General features: G+C 40.1%; 1 protein-coding gene across 4 annotated transcripts in view; it reads right to left on the bottom strand.

Annotated features, from left to right (window-relative positions):
* Positions 1-15,748, bottom strand: part of Nalcn (sodium leak channel, non-selective) — a 258,303-nt gene extending 242,555 nt beyond the window's left edge. For 2 of the 4 annotated variants that reach the window (XM_026783176.1, XM_005355702.2), the window contains exon 1: positions 15,344-15,748. The gene's annotated coding sequence lies outside the window, so the exon portion shown is untranslated. The remainder of the gene's footprint in view (positions 1-15,343) is intronic. The other 2 variants (XM_026783175.1, XM_005355703.2) reach the window with 2 other exon arrangements.
* Between the last annotated feature and the right edge of the window lie 233 nt (positions 15,749-15,981).

The following is a 15,981-nucleotide window of genomic DNA, read 5'->3' on the forward strand; positions in this document are numbered from 1 at the left end:
GGGAAGTTGGTCATAGCAATTTTCCTTTGCATTAGGTATGTCTTGACACCTTTGTTCATATTCAGTCAACATCACAGAGCACAGAAGACTATTATTCCCCTGATAAAGAAAGACCAGTGTGGATATTTAAGTATCCTAGGTGAGCTTTCTATTTTGATGAAAATGCTTCTGTGTATTTTTCCTTATCAGTATTATGCACCAATAAGCCAATATATCCTTTTTGTTTTCAGAAGTGTCCTTGACAAGGCAGTGCACTAGGTTTGAAAAATATGGCTTTCAAAAGCTTTTTCACACTTATTAGAAGTTGATATTTAGATAGTTCAATATTAGGAGAGGCTGCATAGTTACAAAATACTGCTTGATAAATCTTTTATTCAGAAATAGCTAACAGAAACTCAGAAACAAAACATATTCTGCTTCCTTGTTTTCATTAAATAGTCAAAGCCCAGGTAATCCGTGGAAGTAATAGGCATATACTTTTCTTATTTGATTTCTACCCTCTTGCCAAAATTAAAATGTAATTATTCAGTTTTGTTTTTAACATTGAGCTGTTTGCAACATTGTGGTTCATTTTTCCTTCTTGGAGCTGTTGGGCATGGAAATTGAGATCTGTCTTCTGAATCATGGTTTAAAAGACTATCTTCCTCTGCCTATCCGTATTGCCACACTTAATGCTTTCAGCGTCCATTGCCCTCAGCTAGTGTCCCACTACCATTATGTCATGTGCCTATGTTGTTTTTCAGATACAGGGCAACAACTCAGTTCAATTTGATAGGACTGACAATGGTGGAATATCTCTCTGTTTCACTCTTGCTGCTTATGCTCCAAATCCTACCACCCTAAATGCTCCAGGTCCTAACAGCATGTAGCTAGAAGGACCACAGAGATTCATGTTACACCTCAACGATGCCATATTTTTTTAGATATTTGCTTATTTTAATTTAATTTGTATGTATGTTTTACCTGCACGTATTGTATATTGCACTTGCATACCAGGAGCCCCCTAGAAGACAGGAGACAGTGTTAGATTTTCTGGGACTAGAGATACAGATGTTTGTAACCCATTTAAACCTGGGTACTCTGGAAGAGAAGCCAGTGCTCCTAACTGCTGAGCTATCTCTCCAGACACAGTATTGTCTTTCCTTATTTCTTTATTCTGTGTATCTGCAAAGTCTTCATTCATTTAATTACTGTCACTAATTTCCCTTCAAGTCATAGTATCTCAAATCTGAGATTCCTTCTATTTGTTTATTTATTTATTTTGTTTGTTTGTTTGTGGTGCCAGGGATTACACCCACATCCTGTATCTCACGAGTTTGGCAAGGGCTCTACCATTGAGCGACATATAGTTCAAGCCCCTGGATAGGCATTTTATTATGTCTTCTCCTTTATCTAAGAAAATAAAAACCCCATGATCAGATCATTATAGTGGATGTAAAATAGTTAACAGTAATTAACTCCTTTCATGGTGAAAGCTCTAAAATTAGGTATGGAAGAAATGTACTTTGCATAAAGAAGTCCCCATGTGACAAACCCACACCTAACATCATGCTGAATGAGTAAAAGCTTAACACTTTCTCTGGAAGGAGACAAGCATGCCCACTCACCAAACCGACATTAAGCAAAGTATTGAGAGTGCTGGACAAAGAAAGAAAGAAAATGCATCCAAACCAGAAGGGAGGAATATACATGGTCCCTGTTTGCAGTTGATATGATGCCCTATACAGAAAACTCTAATGATGACACAAAAATCTCATTAGAGGTCATTTATTAAATGAATTCTAAAGTTACAGGATGCAAAATAAATCAACAAGAAATTAAGTAGCTTTGCTGTATGTATACAGCAATCAGTCAAAATAATTTCTTTTCCAATAACTACAATAAAATGTGGGATAATTTAGTCAAGAAGATTTACAACCTCTACAGTGAAACACTAAACATTGGTAAAAAAAAAAAAATTGAAGACAACAGCAATAAATGGAAAGATTGCCCATTTTCATGGATTATTCTTTTTTATTTTTTTATTTTTTGGATTTTTTGAGACAGGGTTTCTCCGTAGCTTTTTGGTTCCTGTCCTGGAACTAGCTCTTGTAGACCAGGCTGGCCTCGAACTCACAGAGATCCGCCTGCCTCTGCCTCCCAAGTGCTGGGATTAAAGGCGTGCGCCACCACCGCCCGGCCCTGGATTATTCTTTTTATGTTTTATTTTTATTACTCCTTTTACCTTTAAGATTATAATATAATTACATCATTTTCTTCTTCGCTTTCCTCCCTCCAAACCCACTCATATGCCATTCTTTGCTCTCTTTCAAATTCATAGCATCTTTATTAATTAATTGTTGTTATATGTGTATATGTATATACATATATATTCCTAAATATAACCTGTTCAGCCTATATCATGTTACTTGTATGTATGGTTTCAGGGCTGACAATTTGGTGTTGGCTAACCAACTGGTATATTCTGTAGATGGAAGTTTCTGTCCTTCTCGGTCTCACAGCCTTCAACCCCAAACAAAACACACAGAGGCTTACATTAATTATAAATTGGCTGACCTATTAGCTCGGACTTATTATTAACTTGCTCTTACAACTTAAATTAACTCATAATTCTTATCTATATTTAGACACAAGACTTGGTACCTTACTCAGTGAGGCATTCTCATCTTGCTTCCTCTTTGTCTGGCGGGTGACTGACTCTTCTCTTACCAGAATTCTCCTAGTCTGGTTGCCCCGCCTATACTTCCCGCCTGGCTACTGGCCAATCAGCATTTTATTAAATCAACACAAGTGACAAATATTTACAGGGTACAAGGTATGATCCCACAGCATTAATCTTCCCCAGAGAAGACAATTTCTCTCACTCTTAGCATTCCTTAGTTGTCTGAACTAAAAACTTGTGATAGGAACACTTTTAGGGCTCACAGAATTTTGGCTTATCTTGTTTCTCTGTTATTCCTTCATTCACTTATTCACTCTCCATTCATACTGCAAATTCTCTGTATTCACTCTGTGCCAGGAATTACAGCCCATGCTGAATGCATAGCAGAGAACAATAAAGACACTTGGAGTTTAGAGATCACCTGCTTCATTTAAATTCATACTTCATGGAGAACTATGAGTTCTGTTACCCCTGCATTTTCTTTAGTCCTTGCCCTCACATGCTCACTCTAACTGGCCAAAGGTGCCAATCTTTCTCATCCTCCATTCTTTCGCAGCTACTTCAATTCTTTTATCCATCTCTTTGTCTGCTACAATCCCTTATTCTAATTACCTTATTTAACTCAAAAACATTTTCTTAAGGTTTATGTGTGATCTGTTATAACTGAAAGATTTCCTTTTTCTTCTTTTTTTTTTTTTTTTTTTTTTTTTTTTTTTTTTTTTTTTGAGACAGGGTTTCTCTGTAGCTTTTGGACCCTGTCCTGGAACTCACTCTGTAGACTAGGCTGTCCTCTAACTCACGAAGATCCGCCTGTCTCTGCCTCCTGAGTGTTGGGATTAAAAGTGTGTACCACCAACGCCCAGCCAAGATTTACTAATTAAAAAGAAAGGTTTAAACAAACAACAGTTTGGTAAATTCATAGTGTCTATTTTATATAAGAATGCCTAAAGAAGGCAGCAGTCACTGATTTTTTTTTTTTAAGCTTTGTTAGTTGGACCACACTTCGATTTTACAGATACACACAAATTCTGCAGTCCTCATGACTACAAGTGAAATGTTTGCCTCGCTTATTCCCACACACACCACTTAACTGTGTGCTGTTGGTGAGTTCTTCTGTAGCTCTGCTACAGTTTGAGCAGACAATTTTAGGGAATAAATGTTTAATAACACCCCTCTAGCTGCTAACTCCAAAGCTAACCTTAATGCTTTTGGGAGAACAGTCATCATTGCTTACAAACGCTGTTCCTTTATTCTTGCTACATAATTATATTGACAAGAAAATAAGCAAAAGCAGAGCTCTAAGCATTGGTGAATGGTATGGATTTAGCATTGGAAAAAAAAAAATACTTAGTCTTCTTCTTCCCAGAATACTTGATTGCTACATGTTCCCGATGCAATAAATAGCACAGTTGATTTAAAGGCAGAGCAGCTGATTAATTAAAAGAAAGACTCTCCCAATGTGTGCTTACCCTGCCCCCCACCCAGTGCTTCTTTCACTATTCTACAGCTTACTGCTAGCTCTACCCCAAGACCCCTGGGCAGGCGAGCGAAAGCAGATTCTCAGAATGGCTCTATACTCTCAGGTGAGAGAAAACTTGTGAAGCATGCCTAGAAAATTCACCGCCTAACCCTGCTGTAGGAATTCCTACAGCCAGTAGCCTTTAAGTTACCCGCCCACTTAGGCGTGACCTCTTATACTATAAATGCTAAAGTAAGCAGGGTTGCCCTCTCTTCCTGCTGTGGGATTTCATTATTCCCTGTTGGAGCAGAGGACTGTGGTCTGTGAGTATATATTGAAATGTGATTTGTGTCTTTTACCTCTCCTTCTGTATGTTTGTTCCCTCTGCATCTGACTGACGACTCCCCCTTTCTTCTTCCTAGAGTTCTCTGTCCCCAGAAGCCCACCTATACCTCCTGCTTCGCTATTGGCCATTCAACTCTTTATTAGACCAGTCACAGTGACACATCTTCACACAGTGTAAAGGAATAATAGTTTCCACAATAGTTATCCAGCATCCAATCGCCCTTCTTAGGCTTCACTTTCTCTGCCCACTTGGCATTCCTTCCACCCTCAAGGCAATCAGAGGCTTCCTAGAGCCCCTGATCTCACATCTCTTTCTGTTCTACCAGGTGTGTCCAATGGCCAACACTCACCTACCTCGCCTAGACCAGACCATTTGCATGGCCTGCCAAGGTACAATGACTGAGTCTAGCATGCTTTCTCCAAATATCACATTTAGAGCCCTCACAACCTAGTATACAGCTTACTGCATTTCCCAAAAACTCAAAAACAGTAATATAATTGTTTGTTTAGTGACTGCTTGATTACTGATTCTATTTTTTGAATAGTCAAAACGGTTTAAGGAAGGGACAAAGTTGACATGAAACCTAATTTTATTTGCCAGCCAGTATGTTTAACTATAGGTAAATAGTTTCATAACCACAAATGAACCCACATGCAAACAGAGAAACCTAAAAACACCACACACACACACACACACACACACAGAGAGAGAGAGAGAGAGAGAGAGAGAGATACATATACACAGCCTTAATATAAGGTTGACCTAGTGTGTGAACCAAAGCAATGTAACTCATGCAACTACTAAATTAAAAATCAATTATTTTTCAACAAACAGTAAAATGAAGATATTTTTTAACAAATTTGGGGCTGTAAATTCCAACCCATTATTATCTGTGAAACTGCACAGATATATCTCATCTTCTAATATTAAATCCATTTTTTACAATTTTATTTACTTTATAGTTTTTTACCACTGATTTATTTTTTATATCTATTACTTTACTTAAAAGAAGGTCAAATTTCTTATCAAATTAATCAAACTGCCATTTTTTGTTTATGAAATCATTACCCACATATCACATGGTTTTTCATTTAAATAAATCCTAAAAATGTTCTAGTGTATTTCAATCACATTTTCTCTAAATTTAAAAGATATGGGAAAAGCATTATTCCTTCTAATAATTTCACTTCTTGAGGTGGCAGATTTCTTCATTTTCTAGAGTGAGCTTTTTTCTCATAAAATTTTTGACTGAGCACACTATGAGTATGTGGACTGGAAAACTAATTCTTATGACGTGAGGTATGAGGAATGTGTGTCTGTCTGCAAATGTTGTACTCAGACACTGAAATTAAATTTATTGAGAGAAACCCAATAGTCAGACCCCAAATCCACAGGCAAGCCGACAGCCACTATATTTCACCCTGCAATGCCCTCTGCTCTGATGTTACTAAATGATTTTGTTCCTGCTTATTGTTCAAAGTTTAGGGAAAATACAAGGAAGCAGAACTTACTAGAGGAATTCCAGAATTCATCTTAGAGGGATGACTAAATAGAAGACATCAATTAGAAGTTACTAAGTGGAATTGATAGGTTTAAAAAAAAGTCAGGCACAAGGTTTTCTAATTAAGAAAGGTGTGGAATAGAAACAATTGGGAACAAATATGATCAAAATGCATTGTTTGAAATTCTTAATTAATAAAATATAATAATAATTATAATAATAAGTTACTAATTTGGAGGTATTCATTAAAAAAAAAAAAAGGCTGTCTTACATAGAAGTATCTGCTAAACAAGTGTTGGGCTATCTCCAGAGTAATAGGCTCCTCTGGAAACTCCAAGAGCGTGGTAATATTTTGTTTTTGCTGTAACAAATAAAACTTGCCTTAAGATCAGAGTACGGAGCTAAACTACTAGATCAAATAGAGGCCAGGCAGTGGCGGCACACACCTTTAATCCCAGCAATCTGGAGGCAGAGGCAGAGGGTTCTTTGTGAGTTCAAGGCCATCCTGGGCTACATTAGATTAATCAAACTCAAAGAGAAACAGAGCCAGGCTTGGAGGCTCACACAGGTACTTGGGAGTCATGCACCTTTAATCCCAGCACTAGGGAGGTGGAGATGGGAAGAGATATGGCTGGGCAGAGAGAGGAATATAAGGTAGGAGGAGACAAAAGCACAGAGCATGCAGTCTGAGGATTTGTGGAGAGAGGACTTGCCCTTCTCTGTCTGAGGATTCAGTAATGGTAAAAAGTTTCTATAGTGGCTGGCTGCTCTGTTTCTCTAATCTTTCAGCATTTACCTCAATATCTGACTCCAGGTTTTATTGATAAGACCAATTAGAATTTTTGCTACACAAGGGAGAATGATGACACATTAAAAATTCTGAAGGAGTCTCTGCAATATATTTGTCCAAAGTGACCTGGAGGGAAAGATTGGATTAATGCTCTCAAGACTGCTCATATCTTTTTACATTTAGTTGTTTCTCAAGAGAAATGGTTCATAAACTCCTGTTTGATATTTTGAAGCAAAACAAGCTTGGACATTATTGATCCCTTCCTTTCTTTCTTTTTTTCTTCTTTCCTTCCTCCCTTCTTCGCTCTCTTTCCCTCCCTCTTTTTCTCCCTCCCTTCTTTCCTTCTTCCTTTCATTTGAAAGCTGAGAATAAACTTGTGTTGAGACCTTGCTCTGTGGCAGGCTGAAGGGCCCTGGTCTGCCCTTATTCCTGGGGTGCATTTGTGGGGACAGTTTATGGTCAGCTAACTAAGCTTCCTGTGTGTTTCTGTGCTCTCCCTGCCCGACTGGTGATTAGCTGCAGGGCATTGTCTCCTTTGTTAATATGGTAATTTCCCACCTGCCTGGGCGGAGATTCTTGTACAGCAGTTAGGTAGATAAGGACTCCCCCAAATCTGAATAAACTGGCATTTGGCTGGTCTCCTTTCGAATGACCCTGGTCTCTGTGTATGTTCTTTCAATCTCCAGGCCCTTGCTGGACTCACGTTCGGGCTCACGAACTGTACCCAGGGTGTAACACGAAATTGAGTGTTACACCAAGTAACACCCTGCTCCTGCTGTGTCTTTGAAATTGTTCTTAGTGTTATCTCTTCGCCATAGAATAAAATCCTGAGGCAAATGTGTTCAGATAGTCAAGAGTTGGAATCAAATAGAATCCAAGTAATATTTTATACTGGAAAGAATGAAGGTTGAGGAAAGAAGAGAATAAGCAGAAGATTTGACTTCTTGTACATATTCCTCATCTCTCTGTGTGTAGGCGTGCGCGCACACACATGAGTAAGGATGTGTGCATCATGCATATGGAGGTCAGAGGACCACTTTCTGGAGTCAGTTCTCTCCTTTTGCATGAGATTCTTAAGTCACGAGCTTTGTTTGACGAGCACCTCTACCCTGGTGCCAATTTGGTAGTCCAAATTCTACTTTTGAATCTTAAGAACTTTTGACTCTGTTTAGAATGGTGCTATTTAAATGTTGTTCATTTGCAATTAAATCTGTTCTTTTTAAAACTTTAAACATGGGCCTGGAGAGACAGACAGCTCTGCGGTTAAGAACACTGAGTCCCTGAGTCCTGCCTCTCCCGGGTGTAAGAAGTTAAATAAGAGAATGCCTGCCTTCAGGTATGCAAAGCCAGGTTCTTCGGTTCACTTAGAGAGCTTCCTTTACCCCTCTGGAAATCTTCTGTTCAGAATTTCACTGAGCTGGTCCTACATTTTCCTCTGACCTGGCCTCTGCTCAGTGGGAATATATGAAGCTGGATGGTTTTCTCTGAACTGAATCCGAGAGCCATATGTTCTCAGGCCACATCACAGAGGACATGAGAACATCATGTTAGCAGAACTAAGCTGTGGGTCACAGCAGAGCAACTGTTCTTTACCATCTACTACTGTTTCCCTGGAGTTACAAGTTCCTTGTAATCACTTGTAAAGAACACTGTTGAGACATTACTGTGTGTCAGGCACTGTCCCTAGTTTCTGCTCTTCAAAGAAGTACCCCCCCACACACACACTTTGGTTTTTCGAGACAGGGTTTCCCTGTAGCTTTGGAGCCTGTCCTGAAACTAGCTCTTGTAGAGGAGGCTGGCCTCAAACTCACATAGATTCACCTGTCTCTGCCTTTCAAGTGCTGGGATTAAAGGCGTGCGCCATTACCACCAGGGTCAAGTTCTTACCTTCAATGTATTGGTCAAAATCCTGAGGCAAACTAATTTGTAGTCTAGTTTTGTATGAAAGTATTTGTTTTGATTTTGGTTCTATGATATTTTTCTCCCCTTATCTCCTTCCTTCCCCTTTATTTCTCTCTGTCTCTCTCTGTCTCTGTCTCTGTCTCTGTCTCTGTCTCTCTCTCTCTCTCTCTCTCTCTTGCTCCTTTTCTTCTTCTTCCAAACGCAGTTTTTCTCCTGGCAGTACATGTTCTTATGTGACCTGACCTTCGCTAACTCAGATGTAGCTCTGTGGAAACAGACTGTTGTCTTCTCCTGTTCCAACAGGATGTCAGGCCACCCAAGTTGGGTGACCACACAGAAGCAGCCAAACTCATCTAAGCTCCACCTTCAAAGAAAGACACTTCTTTATCTTTTTCCAACATACTGTTTAGAAACAGAAAATGAAACATTAATTTTTTTTAATGAATCTACTTCCAAAAGTCCAAGGAACAGTAGCATACTATTTTCCTCTGATTCTTTCTTAAACTATGCTAAAAAGCAATGCAATCACTTTACTGAGGATTTGAGGAAGGTTTTGCTGCATTTGTAAAAGTGCAGAGGTAAAGTCAGTAGAACACCCAGACGCGAAGGGGATATCTATATCACAGACATACCCGCAAGGCTTAGAGATCACTGTGGAAGAAGGGGTGGAATGGGGGAGAAGATTGCCAGAGCTTCGTGTAAAGAAGATAGTTTCACACTGATCCTCCTCAGCTTCCAGCTCTGGCAATCCTAAATTCACAGAGCCCTGGATGCTTACACAAGATCAAGAGAGTCAACATTCTAGCTTGGGTGGGGAAGAGAGGTTCACAAGACTTTGCACCAACGAAGGTGCTATGGACAGCTGCTGGCTTGGGGGAAGAGAGTCAGTTTTCTTTAAGGTTGCGATCCTTGCAAAGCTGACCTTACTTCAGAAGATGACTCCTTACTGAAAAATATCTGGACAGCTCAAATTTGACTGGGTTATTTTTTCAAGGAGAGGAAATTAGGAGTAGAGAAGTGGGAGCGGATTTGGGCATTGTTAGGGGAGTAATGGGAGTGAATGTGCTCAAAATACACTGCATGAAATTCTCAAAGAATAAAAATATTTTAAATGAAAGAAATATTTTGAATGGAAAGTTTTTTACAGGTTACTAGATGACATTATATTTTTATTAAATATCTAATTAATAAAGCTTGCCTGTAGATCAGAAAGTAAAACAGCCACACTGATAAGCCTTATAGACCAGGTGGTGGTGACACACACCTTTAATCCCAGTAGCCACAATAGTTTGCCATAGAAACCAGGTGGTGCATGCCTTTAAGCCCAGTGGTGCAAATTTTTAATCCCAGCCCTAGAGAGGAATATAAAATGGGAAGAGATGGTTCATAGACAGTCTCATTCTGAAATTCCTCAGGCAGGATTGCCATTTTGGACTGAGGTTGAGGTAAGAGCCAATGGCTGGCTGTTTTGCTTTTCTGATCTTCAGGTTGAATCTCAATTCCTATTTCTGGGTGTATATATATATATATATATATATATATATATATATATATATATATATGTAAGAATTTTTTAAATAAAAAGTATCAAGAAATTATTTTATGAAAAATATTTCTTATACTCAAGAAATGATGTTCAAAATTAATATGTGGGTTTCATAATAATAATTAAGAAGTAATTGTTGGATAATGGGTGCAACTGAAGATCATCATATTATGCAAAGTAAACTAGATCCATATATCAATATCACATTTTTCTCATATGTGGACTCCAGATTGTTTATCAATAGATAAAACTATATATGTACGCAATATATTCATATGCATACATGTGGCATGAAAGCAAAAGATAGACAAAGAGAAGGAAGGATGCCAGATTGGGGAAGGGAAGGGTGGAAAGGGCGTGTGGAGGTGAGGATGGTCGGAGAATACAACAGACTAGAAGCTGTCCCTAAGGAACTTCTACTACACACAATAAATATTAATGTTTCCTAAAGACTAAAATAGCAGTCTTATCTGTCTGACATAGAGCTTTTTTTCTTACAATGAACTCATCCATGTTTTCACTTTCAGTTTTTATCTCTTCTTTCTCTGCGTAATTCCCACATTTCAATTCTCTTTAATTCTTAAACCTGGAGTGTTCATTCCCAATGTCCTTTTAGGGCACAGAACTCTGAGAAGATACTAAATCTCCAAGCCAGAGCTTCTCCCAGTCATTGTGATAATACGTTTAGCCTTGCATTATATAATGCTAAGATTATACATGCAAGCAGTCTGTCTTTACTCAGAACTTTATTGAAGGTATCAACTATGAGGGCCTTAAAGTCATTTTTCTCTTTATTTAACTGTTTTTCTGATATTTGCATATGTCAACCTCACTGTTTTTAGTAACTTTGCATGTTTTTGTTTTTCATTCTGGGACTATAGAATTGTCTTGTGGTATTTTTCTGAATTAACTCATTTTAAGGATGTCATCTTACTGTTTATTGATAATTTACGCGAGAGACTATCAATTCAATCTGAATTGTCCACTTGTACACATGTAACTAAAAGAAATCAACCACTTGGTTAGACCACTAATGAGTTATTTTCCTTTTCACATCTAATTCACCAGGCTATATGTAGATGTTGGCTCTTCTTTATTTATCTTTCCTGGCACATGACAGCGTATTTTGACCTGTGTATTTGGATACTTTGTAATTTAAAAGGGTGGGAAATGATCTTATTTCACTGTAAAACATTTGTGCTGTTTTCATGGTCATGAAGAGCATGTGTGTATGTCTCTGTTGGCCGTATTCCAGACATGCCATCCTCTCTACAGACAAAGTCTTCCTTTCATCTCTTTCCGTTGCATAATTGGATATAATTTTCCCCCTTGATCTCCCCATAAATGAATCCTTTGGCTGCAGGGTCTGGGCCTTTTGTATTTCTAATCCTCCTTTGGTACCTCCCTGGAGTCCTGCACCTGCTCTCCCTCTGGACTCCTGGTTCAGTCCCTGACAAATGAGCATATTCCTCTGGGTTTAGCTCCACTTTCCCTGGCACCTGCTGGGGAAACTACTTCGTCCCCAGTGTTAACTAAACCATGCTAACGCTAGGAGGTCATTCTGGAATTTCTCTTTCTTAGTATTTGAGCAAGCCTCCTAGAGAGAGCTGTAAATTGCAACATCTCTATGGACTCAAAACAAGATGTTTTGGTTCCTAAAACTAATAGCATTTATTTACTTTTTTCATCTTTCAATTTTTGTAGTGTTTTTCAATTTTGGTTTTACTATAGATGTTCAATTTTATTGCTTGGTTTTCAGAAGAATTTCTTACAAGTCTTTAAATTGCATAAAAATCACGAGGTCAAAGTTATTAACTTTTCTTCTTTCATTAAGAGGGAAGGTCACTTGCACACGCTTTAAAAATTTCAGGTTTACTTCTAAAGCATGGAATATAATCCGAATATATTTTTATGGGATTTGAAATGATGACTCAGCAGTTAAAAAGTGCTCACTGTTCTTGCAGTGGATCTGGGTTCAATTCCTAACATCCATAGGGGGACTCATAATCTCTTCTAACTCCAAGTTAGGGGATCTAATATCCTCTGGCCTCCACAAGCACCTGCATTTGTAGGGCACATAAATCCAGGAAGGCATGTATATATCACTACAGAGTAAATCTTTTTTTCAAGAAAGTTAAGTTTTACATTTGTGTTTAGATAAATATGCACATATTCATAATGCCCATGTGCTTCTTCTAAACTGTTAATAATTTTTCAGAAAAAGCTAAAGGTAGAAATCGACTAATGTATCATGATGACCTATTAGGATATTATCTGGCAGTAATGAAAACAGAGGCAACAAGCCTCCAATGATAGACATAACAGTTTAGCAAGCAAGGTTATGTTTGGGGGGGGGCAGTGCAATATAGTCTTACAAACTATTAAAGTAAGCAAACTGTATGGAGACACTTCAAACGTTTGTAATAAATAGCCCATAGAACAAATGGCATAAAGACTGATTAGCATCACGACCACAGCTATGTAATGTTCTGAATTTAACAAGACTACTAAGAACGAGGACATTGCAATCATTTGTATCAGCTTGTTAAAAAAAAATGAGTATCTCAATTCCTCATCCTTTAGCTTCTCTATCCCCTTTGATTATTTAAAATAAGAAACCTACTACTTTCACCAACATATTGCATAAACATAAACTGAACCAATCCAGTAGAAATTGACATGCTAATGTGGACAGGGGAAAGCGCAAGGCTTCAACTCTATACAAAGAACTACAGGCAACTAAGGAATGTTGAGAGCAGAGAAATGGTCTCATAGGAAAGAGCCCACCAATTGATTATCCAATACCAAATGGTCAGCCCTGGAAACATACACACAAGTAACATTACACAGACTGAGTAGGTTGTAGTTAGAAATATATATGTGAGCATACGTTATATGTATATATGTATATAAACAAGTGATGAAAAAACAGGCCATGAATTTTAAAGATAGTAAGGTGGAGTATATAGGAGGAGTTGGAGGTGGGAAAAGGAAGGGAGATATGATGTAATTATAATCTCAAAAATTATAAGAAATATTTTAGAAGATAACAAATATTGAAAAAAATTAAATGTCTGTACAGGAAAAAAAAATTCTGAAGGCACAAAGCTTCTCCAGAGAGTCTTTGACACACATAAGACAGGCATTCAATTCTAAAACACCTTTCTGTTACCCTTAGGGTACAAGGATAATTTGCAATATCTTAAAGCTCAAGAGCATAGTTCCTAGGCTCAGACTAGAATGCAGTGCCTCTCACTGTTTGATGACCTGCAAGGGCATTTTCCTGACAGATTCTTAAGGACCAGGCCCATCTCTTTTCCTCAAAGAATACTCACATCCTATCTCTGTATCTGACTTATGTATGATATCGTGGCTAAGATGTAAACTTTTCCTCACAACTCGAGATCTACATGTGACTAGTTTCCAATGCAAGCACCTAAATCTAAAATTATCTTAGCACCATTGGTGAATGATGAAATAAATACGTTCTTCCACAGGTACAGACAGTCATGTGTACAGACAGACACATACAGTTGCAGTTCATGCTGGTAAGAGGAAATAAAGGAACTGGAACACGCTGCCGTCCACAAAGGAAAAGCAAAACACTTCATAGCCATCAGCTTACTGAACTGTGAGCAATGCTGCTATTATGAGTAAATTTTCTTTTTTTAAAGGCAGGTTTCCTATTGAATTTCCTTTCAAGTCACACCAAAGCTATAACTGCTGTTACCATTTCAGAAGTCATGGTTTTGTTTTTGTAGGACTTCTAACACCATCGTTTCCAATGGCAGCATCCTGTTCAGTCAGACAGGCTACCCTTCTACTTCCCATCTCCAATGACCCTTCACTCATTTTAGCTATTCGGCAAAGCCCGAGTTTTCCTCTTTTCTTCATGTTTTATCAAGGGTTGAGTCAAAATTATATCAGAGGAGAGTGAAATGTTCAACATAGATTGGCGCAGAATGGACACCACACAATTCAGAAATTTCAGAAGTTGTGGAGATTTGAGAAGCCCTGATTCTTGTTTGGGTTGTTGGACAACCTGGATGTAAAAAGTCATTCCTGCTGCTTAGAAACTGCCACAGTACCTGCTCCTCTCCCAGGTAACACAAAGTCACCCCAAAAGCTATGAAATGAGGAATCATAAGTTTAAAAACAAGAATAGAAGCAGACACCTGTTATTTTTTGATCCCATGTGAGAAACCAAAAACTATAGAAACAAAAGTCGCAAGAGGCCTTACTTCCCATTTTCCACACAGGGAAATTGGGTCCAGAAATTGAAAGCTTCCTAAGGTGGTGGTGGTGGGGGGGAGACAGAGAGAGAGAGAGAGAGAGAGAGAGAGAGAGAGAGAGTGAGTTCACACATCCTTCACAATACAGTCTTTGGAAATTTGGGCTCAAAGTTAAAATATTTATTTTTCTATGAGAAAGAACTTAGGGTCCAGATTCAGAAGCATTATGTTGTCTCAAAAGAACTTAAGTCAGAGAAATAGCCAGTCCCGGGTCAGGGTTCTGGACCCACTTCCTAATTCCAGCCAGGCCCTCCAAGCTGGGCTCTTAAAGATTCAAAGACAAAATGGAGTTGCTTTAGCAGACAAGACTTTCCTTGCTGGTGGGCCACCCCAATGATAGCTGCTCAACCAGGCCAACCGAGGACAATTTAACAAACAGCAGTCTGCACCATCACAGAGTGGGGCAAGGCCAGGAAGGCCTCCCCAAAAGCTGATGGCGCAGAGGTACCCCTGAAACCCTCCGGGTTGGGCGATGACCCTGGTGAAGGCCAGAGGCAGACAAGGACAGCACAGTGGTGGCCTTGAGGCGCATCAGCCCCACCCCCAGGCACCTGCTTCCCCCACCTCCAGCACCTGCTGGATGCCCAGGCTGGGCAGGCCCCATCCAGAGGCCCATGGCTTCCCAAGGCCGGCCCCGGGCCAGGTTGCCCCAAGCCGGAGGGCGCATAGTTGCTCCCAGGGTCCCTTCCCTGCGCTCCCCAGGCTGAGTTGTGGGCGGCCTTTCCTATCCCCAGCCCCTTCCCAGGCCGGACCCCAGCGAAGGGCGAACCGGGCTCTCCAGGCCTTCTGATCAGGACTCTGTGCCCGCCGCGCCGCAGCCTCCGGGGCCAGCGGCGGTGACCAACCTGTAACCGCGGCACGCGGAGCGGTCACGGTGCTGGGGCTGGGGCAGCAGCGGCGGTGGCGGCGGCGGGTGGCATCCTTGCGGGTCGCGCAGGTCTGGGCGGGCGGGTACGCTGCCCCTCACCTACGGCGGCTCAGTCAGCTCCTTGCTAGCCCTGCACTAGCGTCCGCGTCCGCGGCAAGGGCTCGGGACTCGGGGAGAGCTGCGGGGGTCCTGGCCTTGCGATTATTAGCTTGCCTTTTGCAGTTGGCTTTGCTGGGCGAGTACAGAGGATGCTCAAGGCGGCGCCGCAGCTGGTTGCCAGTGCCAGGGTCCGGAATTGCAGGTGGCTTCCCTCTCTCTGCCAGAGCCAGTCTCTCAGCAACAGCTGGGCAATCTTGGGCTGCTGTGGGGGCTCCTACTTCTAGGCCTGCAAGCCCAGTGTGTGCTTCTGTCGTCCTAATTTATTAAGTAGTGTCTAAAGGGTACTAACCAGGACCAAATCTGAGTATGAAATTGCTAAATAATAAATACACTATTAAAGTTTTCGGTCTTTTAAATATTCTGTCATGTAGATTGAGGCTAAAGTCTGTTCATACATGTTTTACCCCAAACCCCATTTGTGGTACCAGGGTAGCTGGAGTTTGGGGCCTCTTAGGG

This window comes from Microtus ochrogaster, chromosome 17 (assembly GCF_000317375.1).
Source record: "Microtus ochrogaster isolate Prairie Vole_2 chromosome 17, MicOch1.0, whole genome shotgun sequence".
Lineage (NCBI taxonomy): Eukaryota > Metazoa > Chordata > Mammalia > Rodentia > Cricetidae > Microtus > Microtus ochrogaster.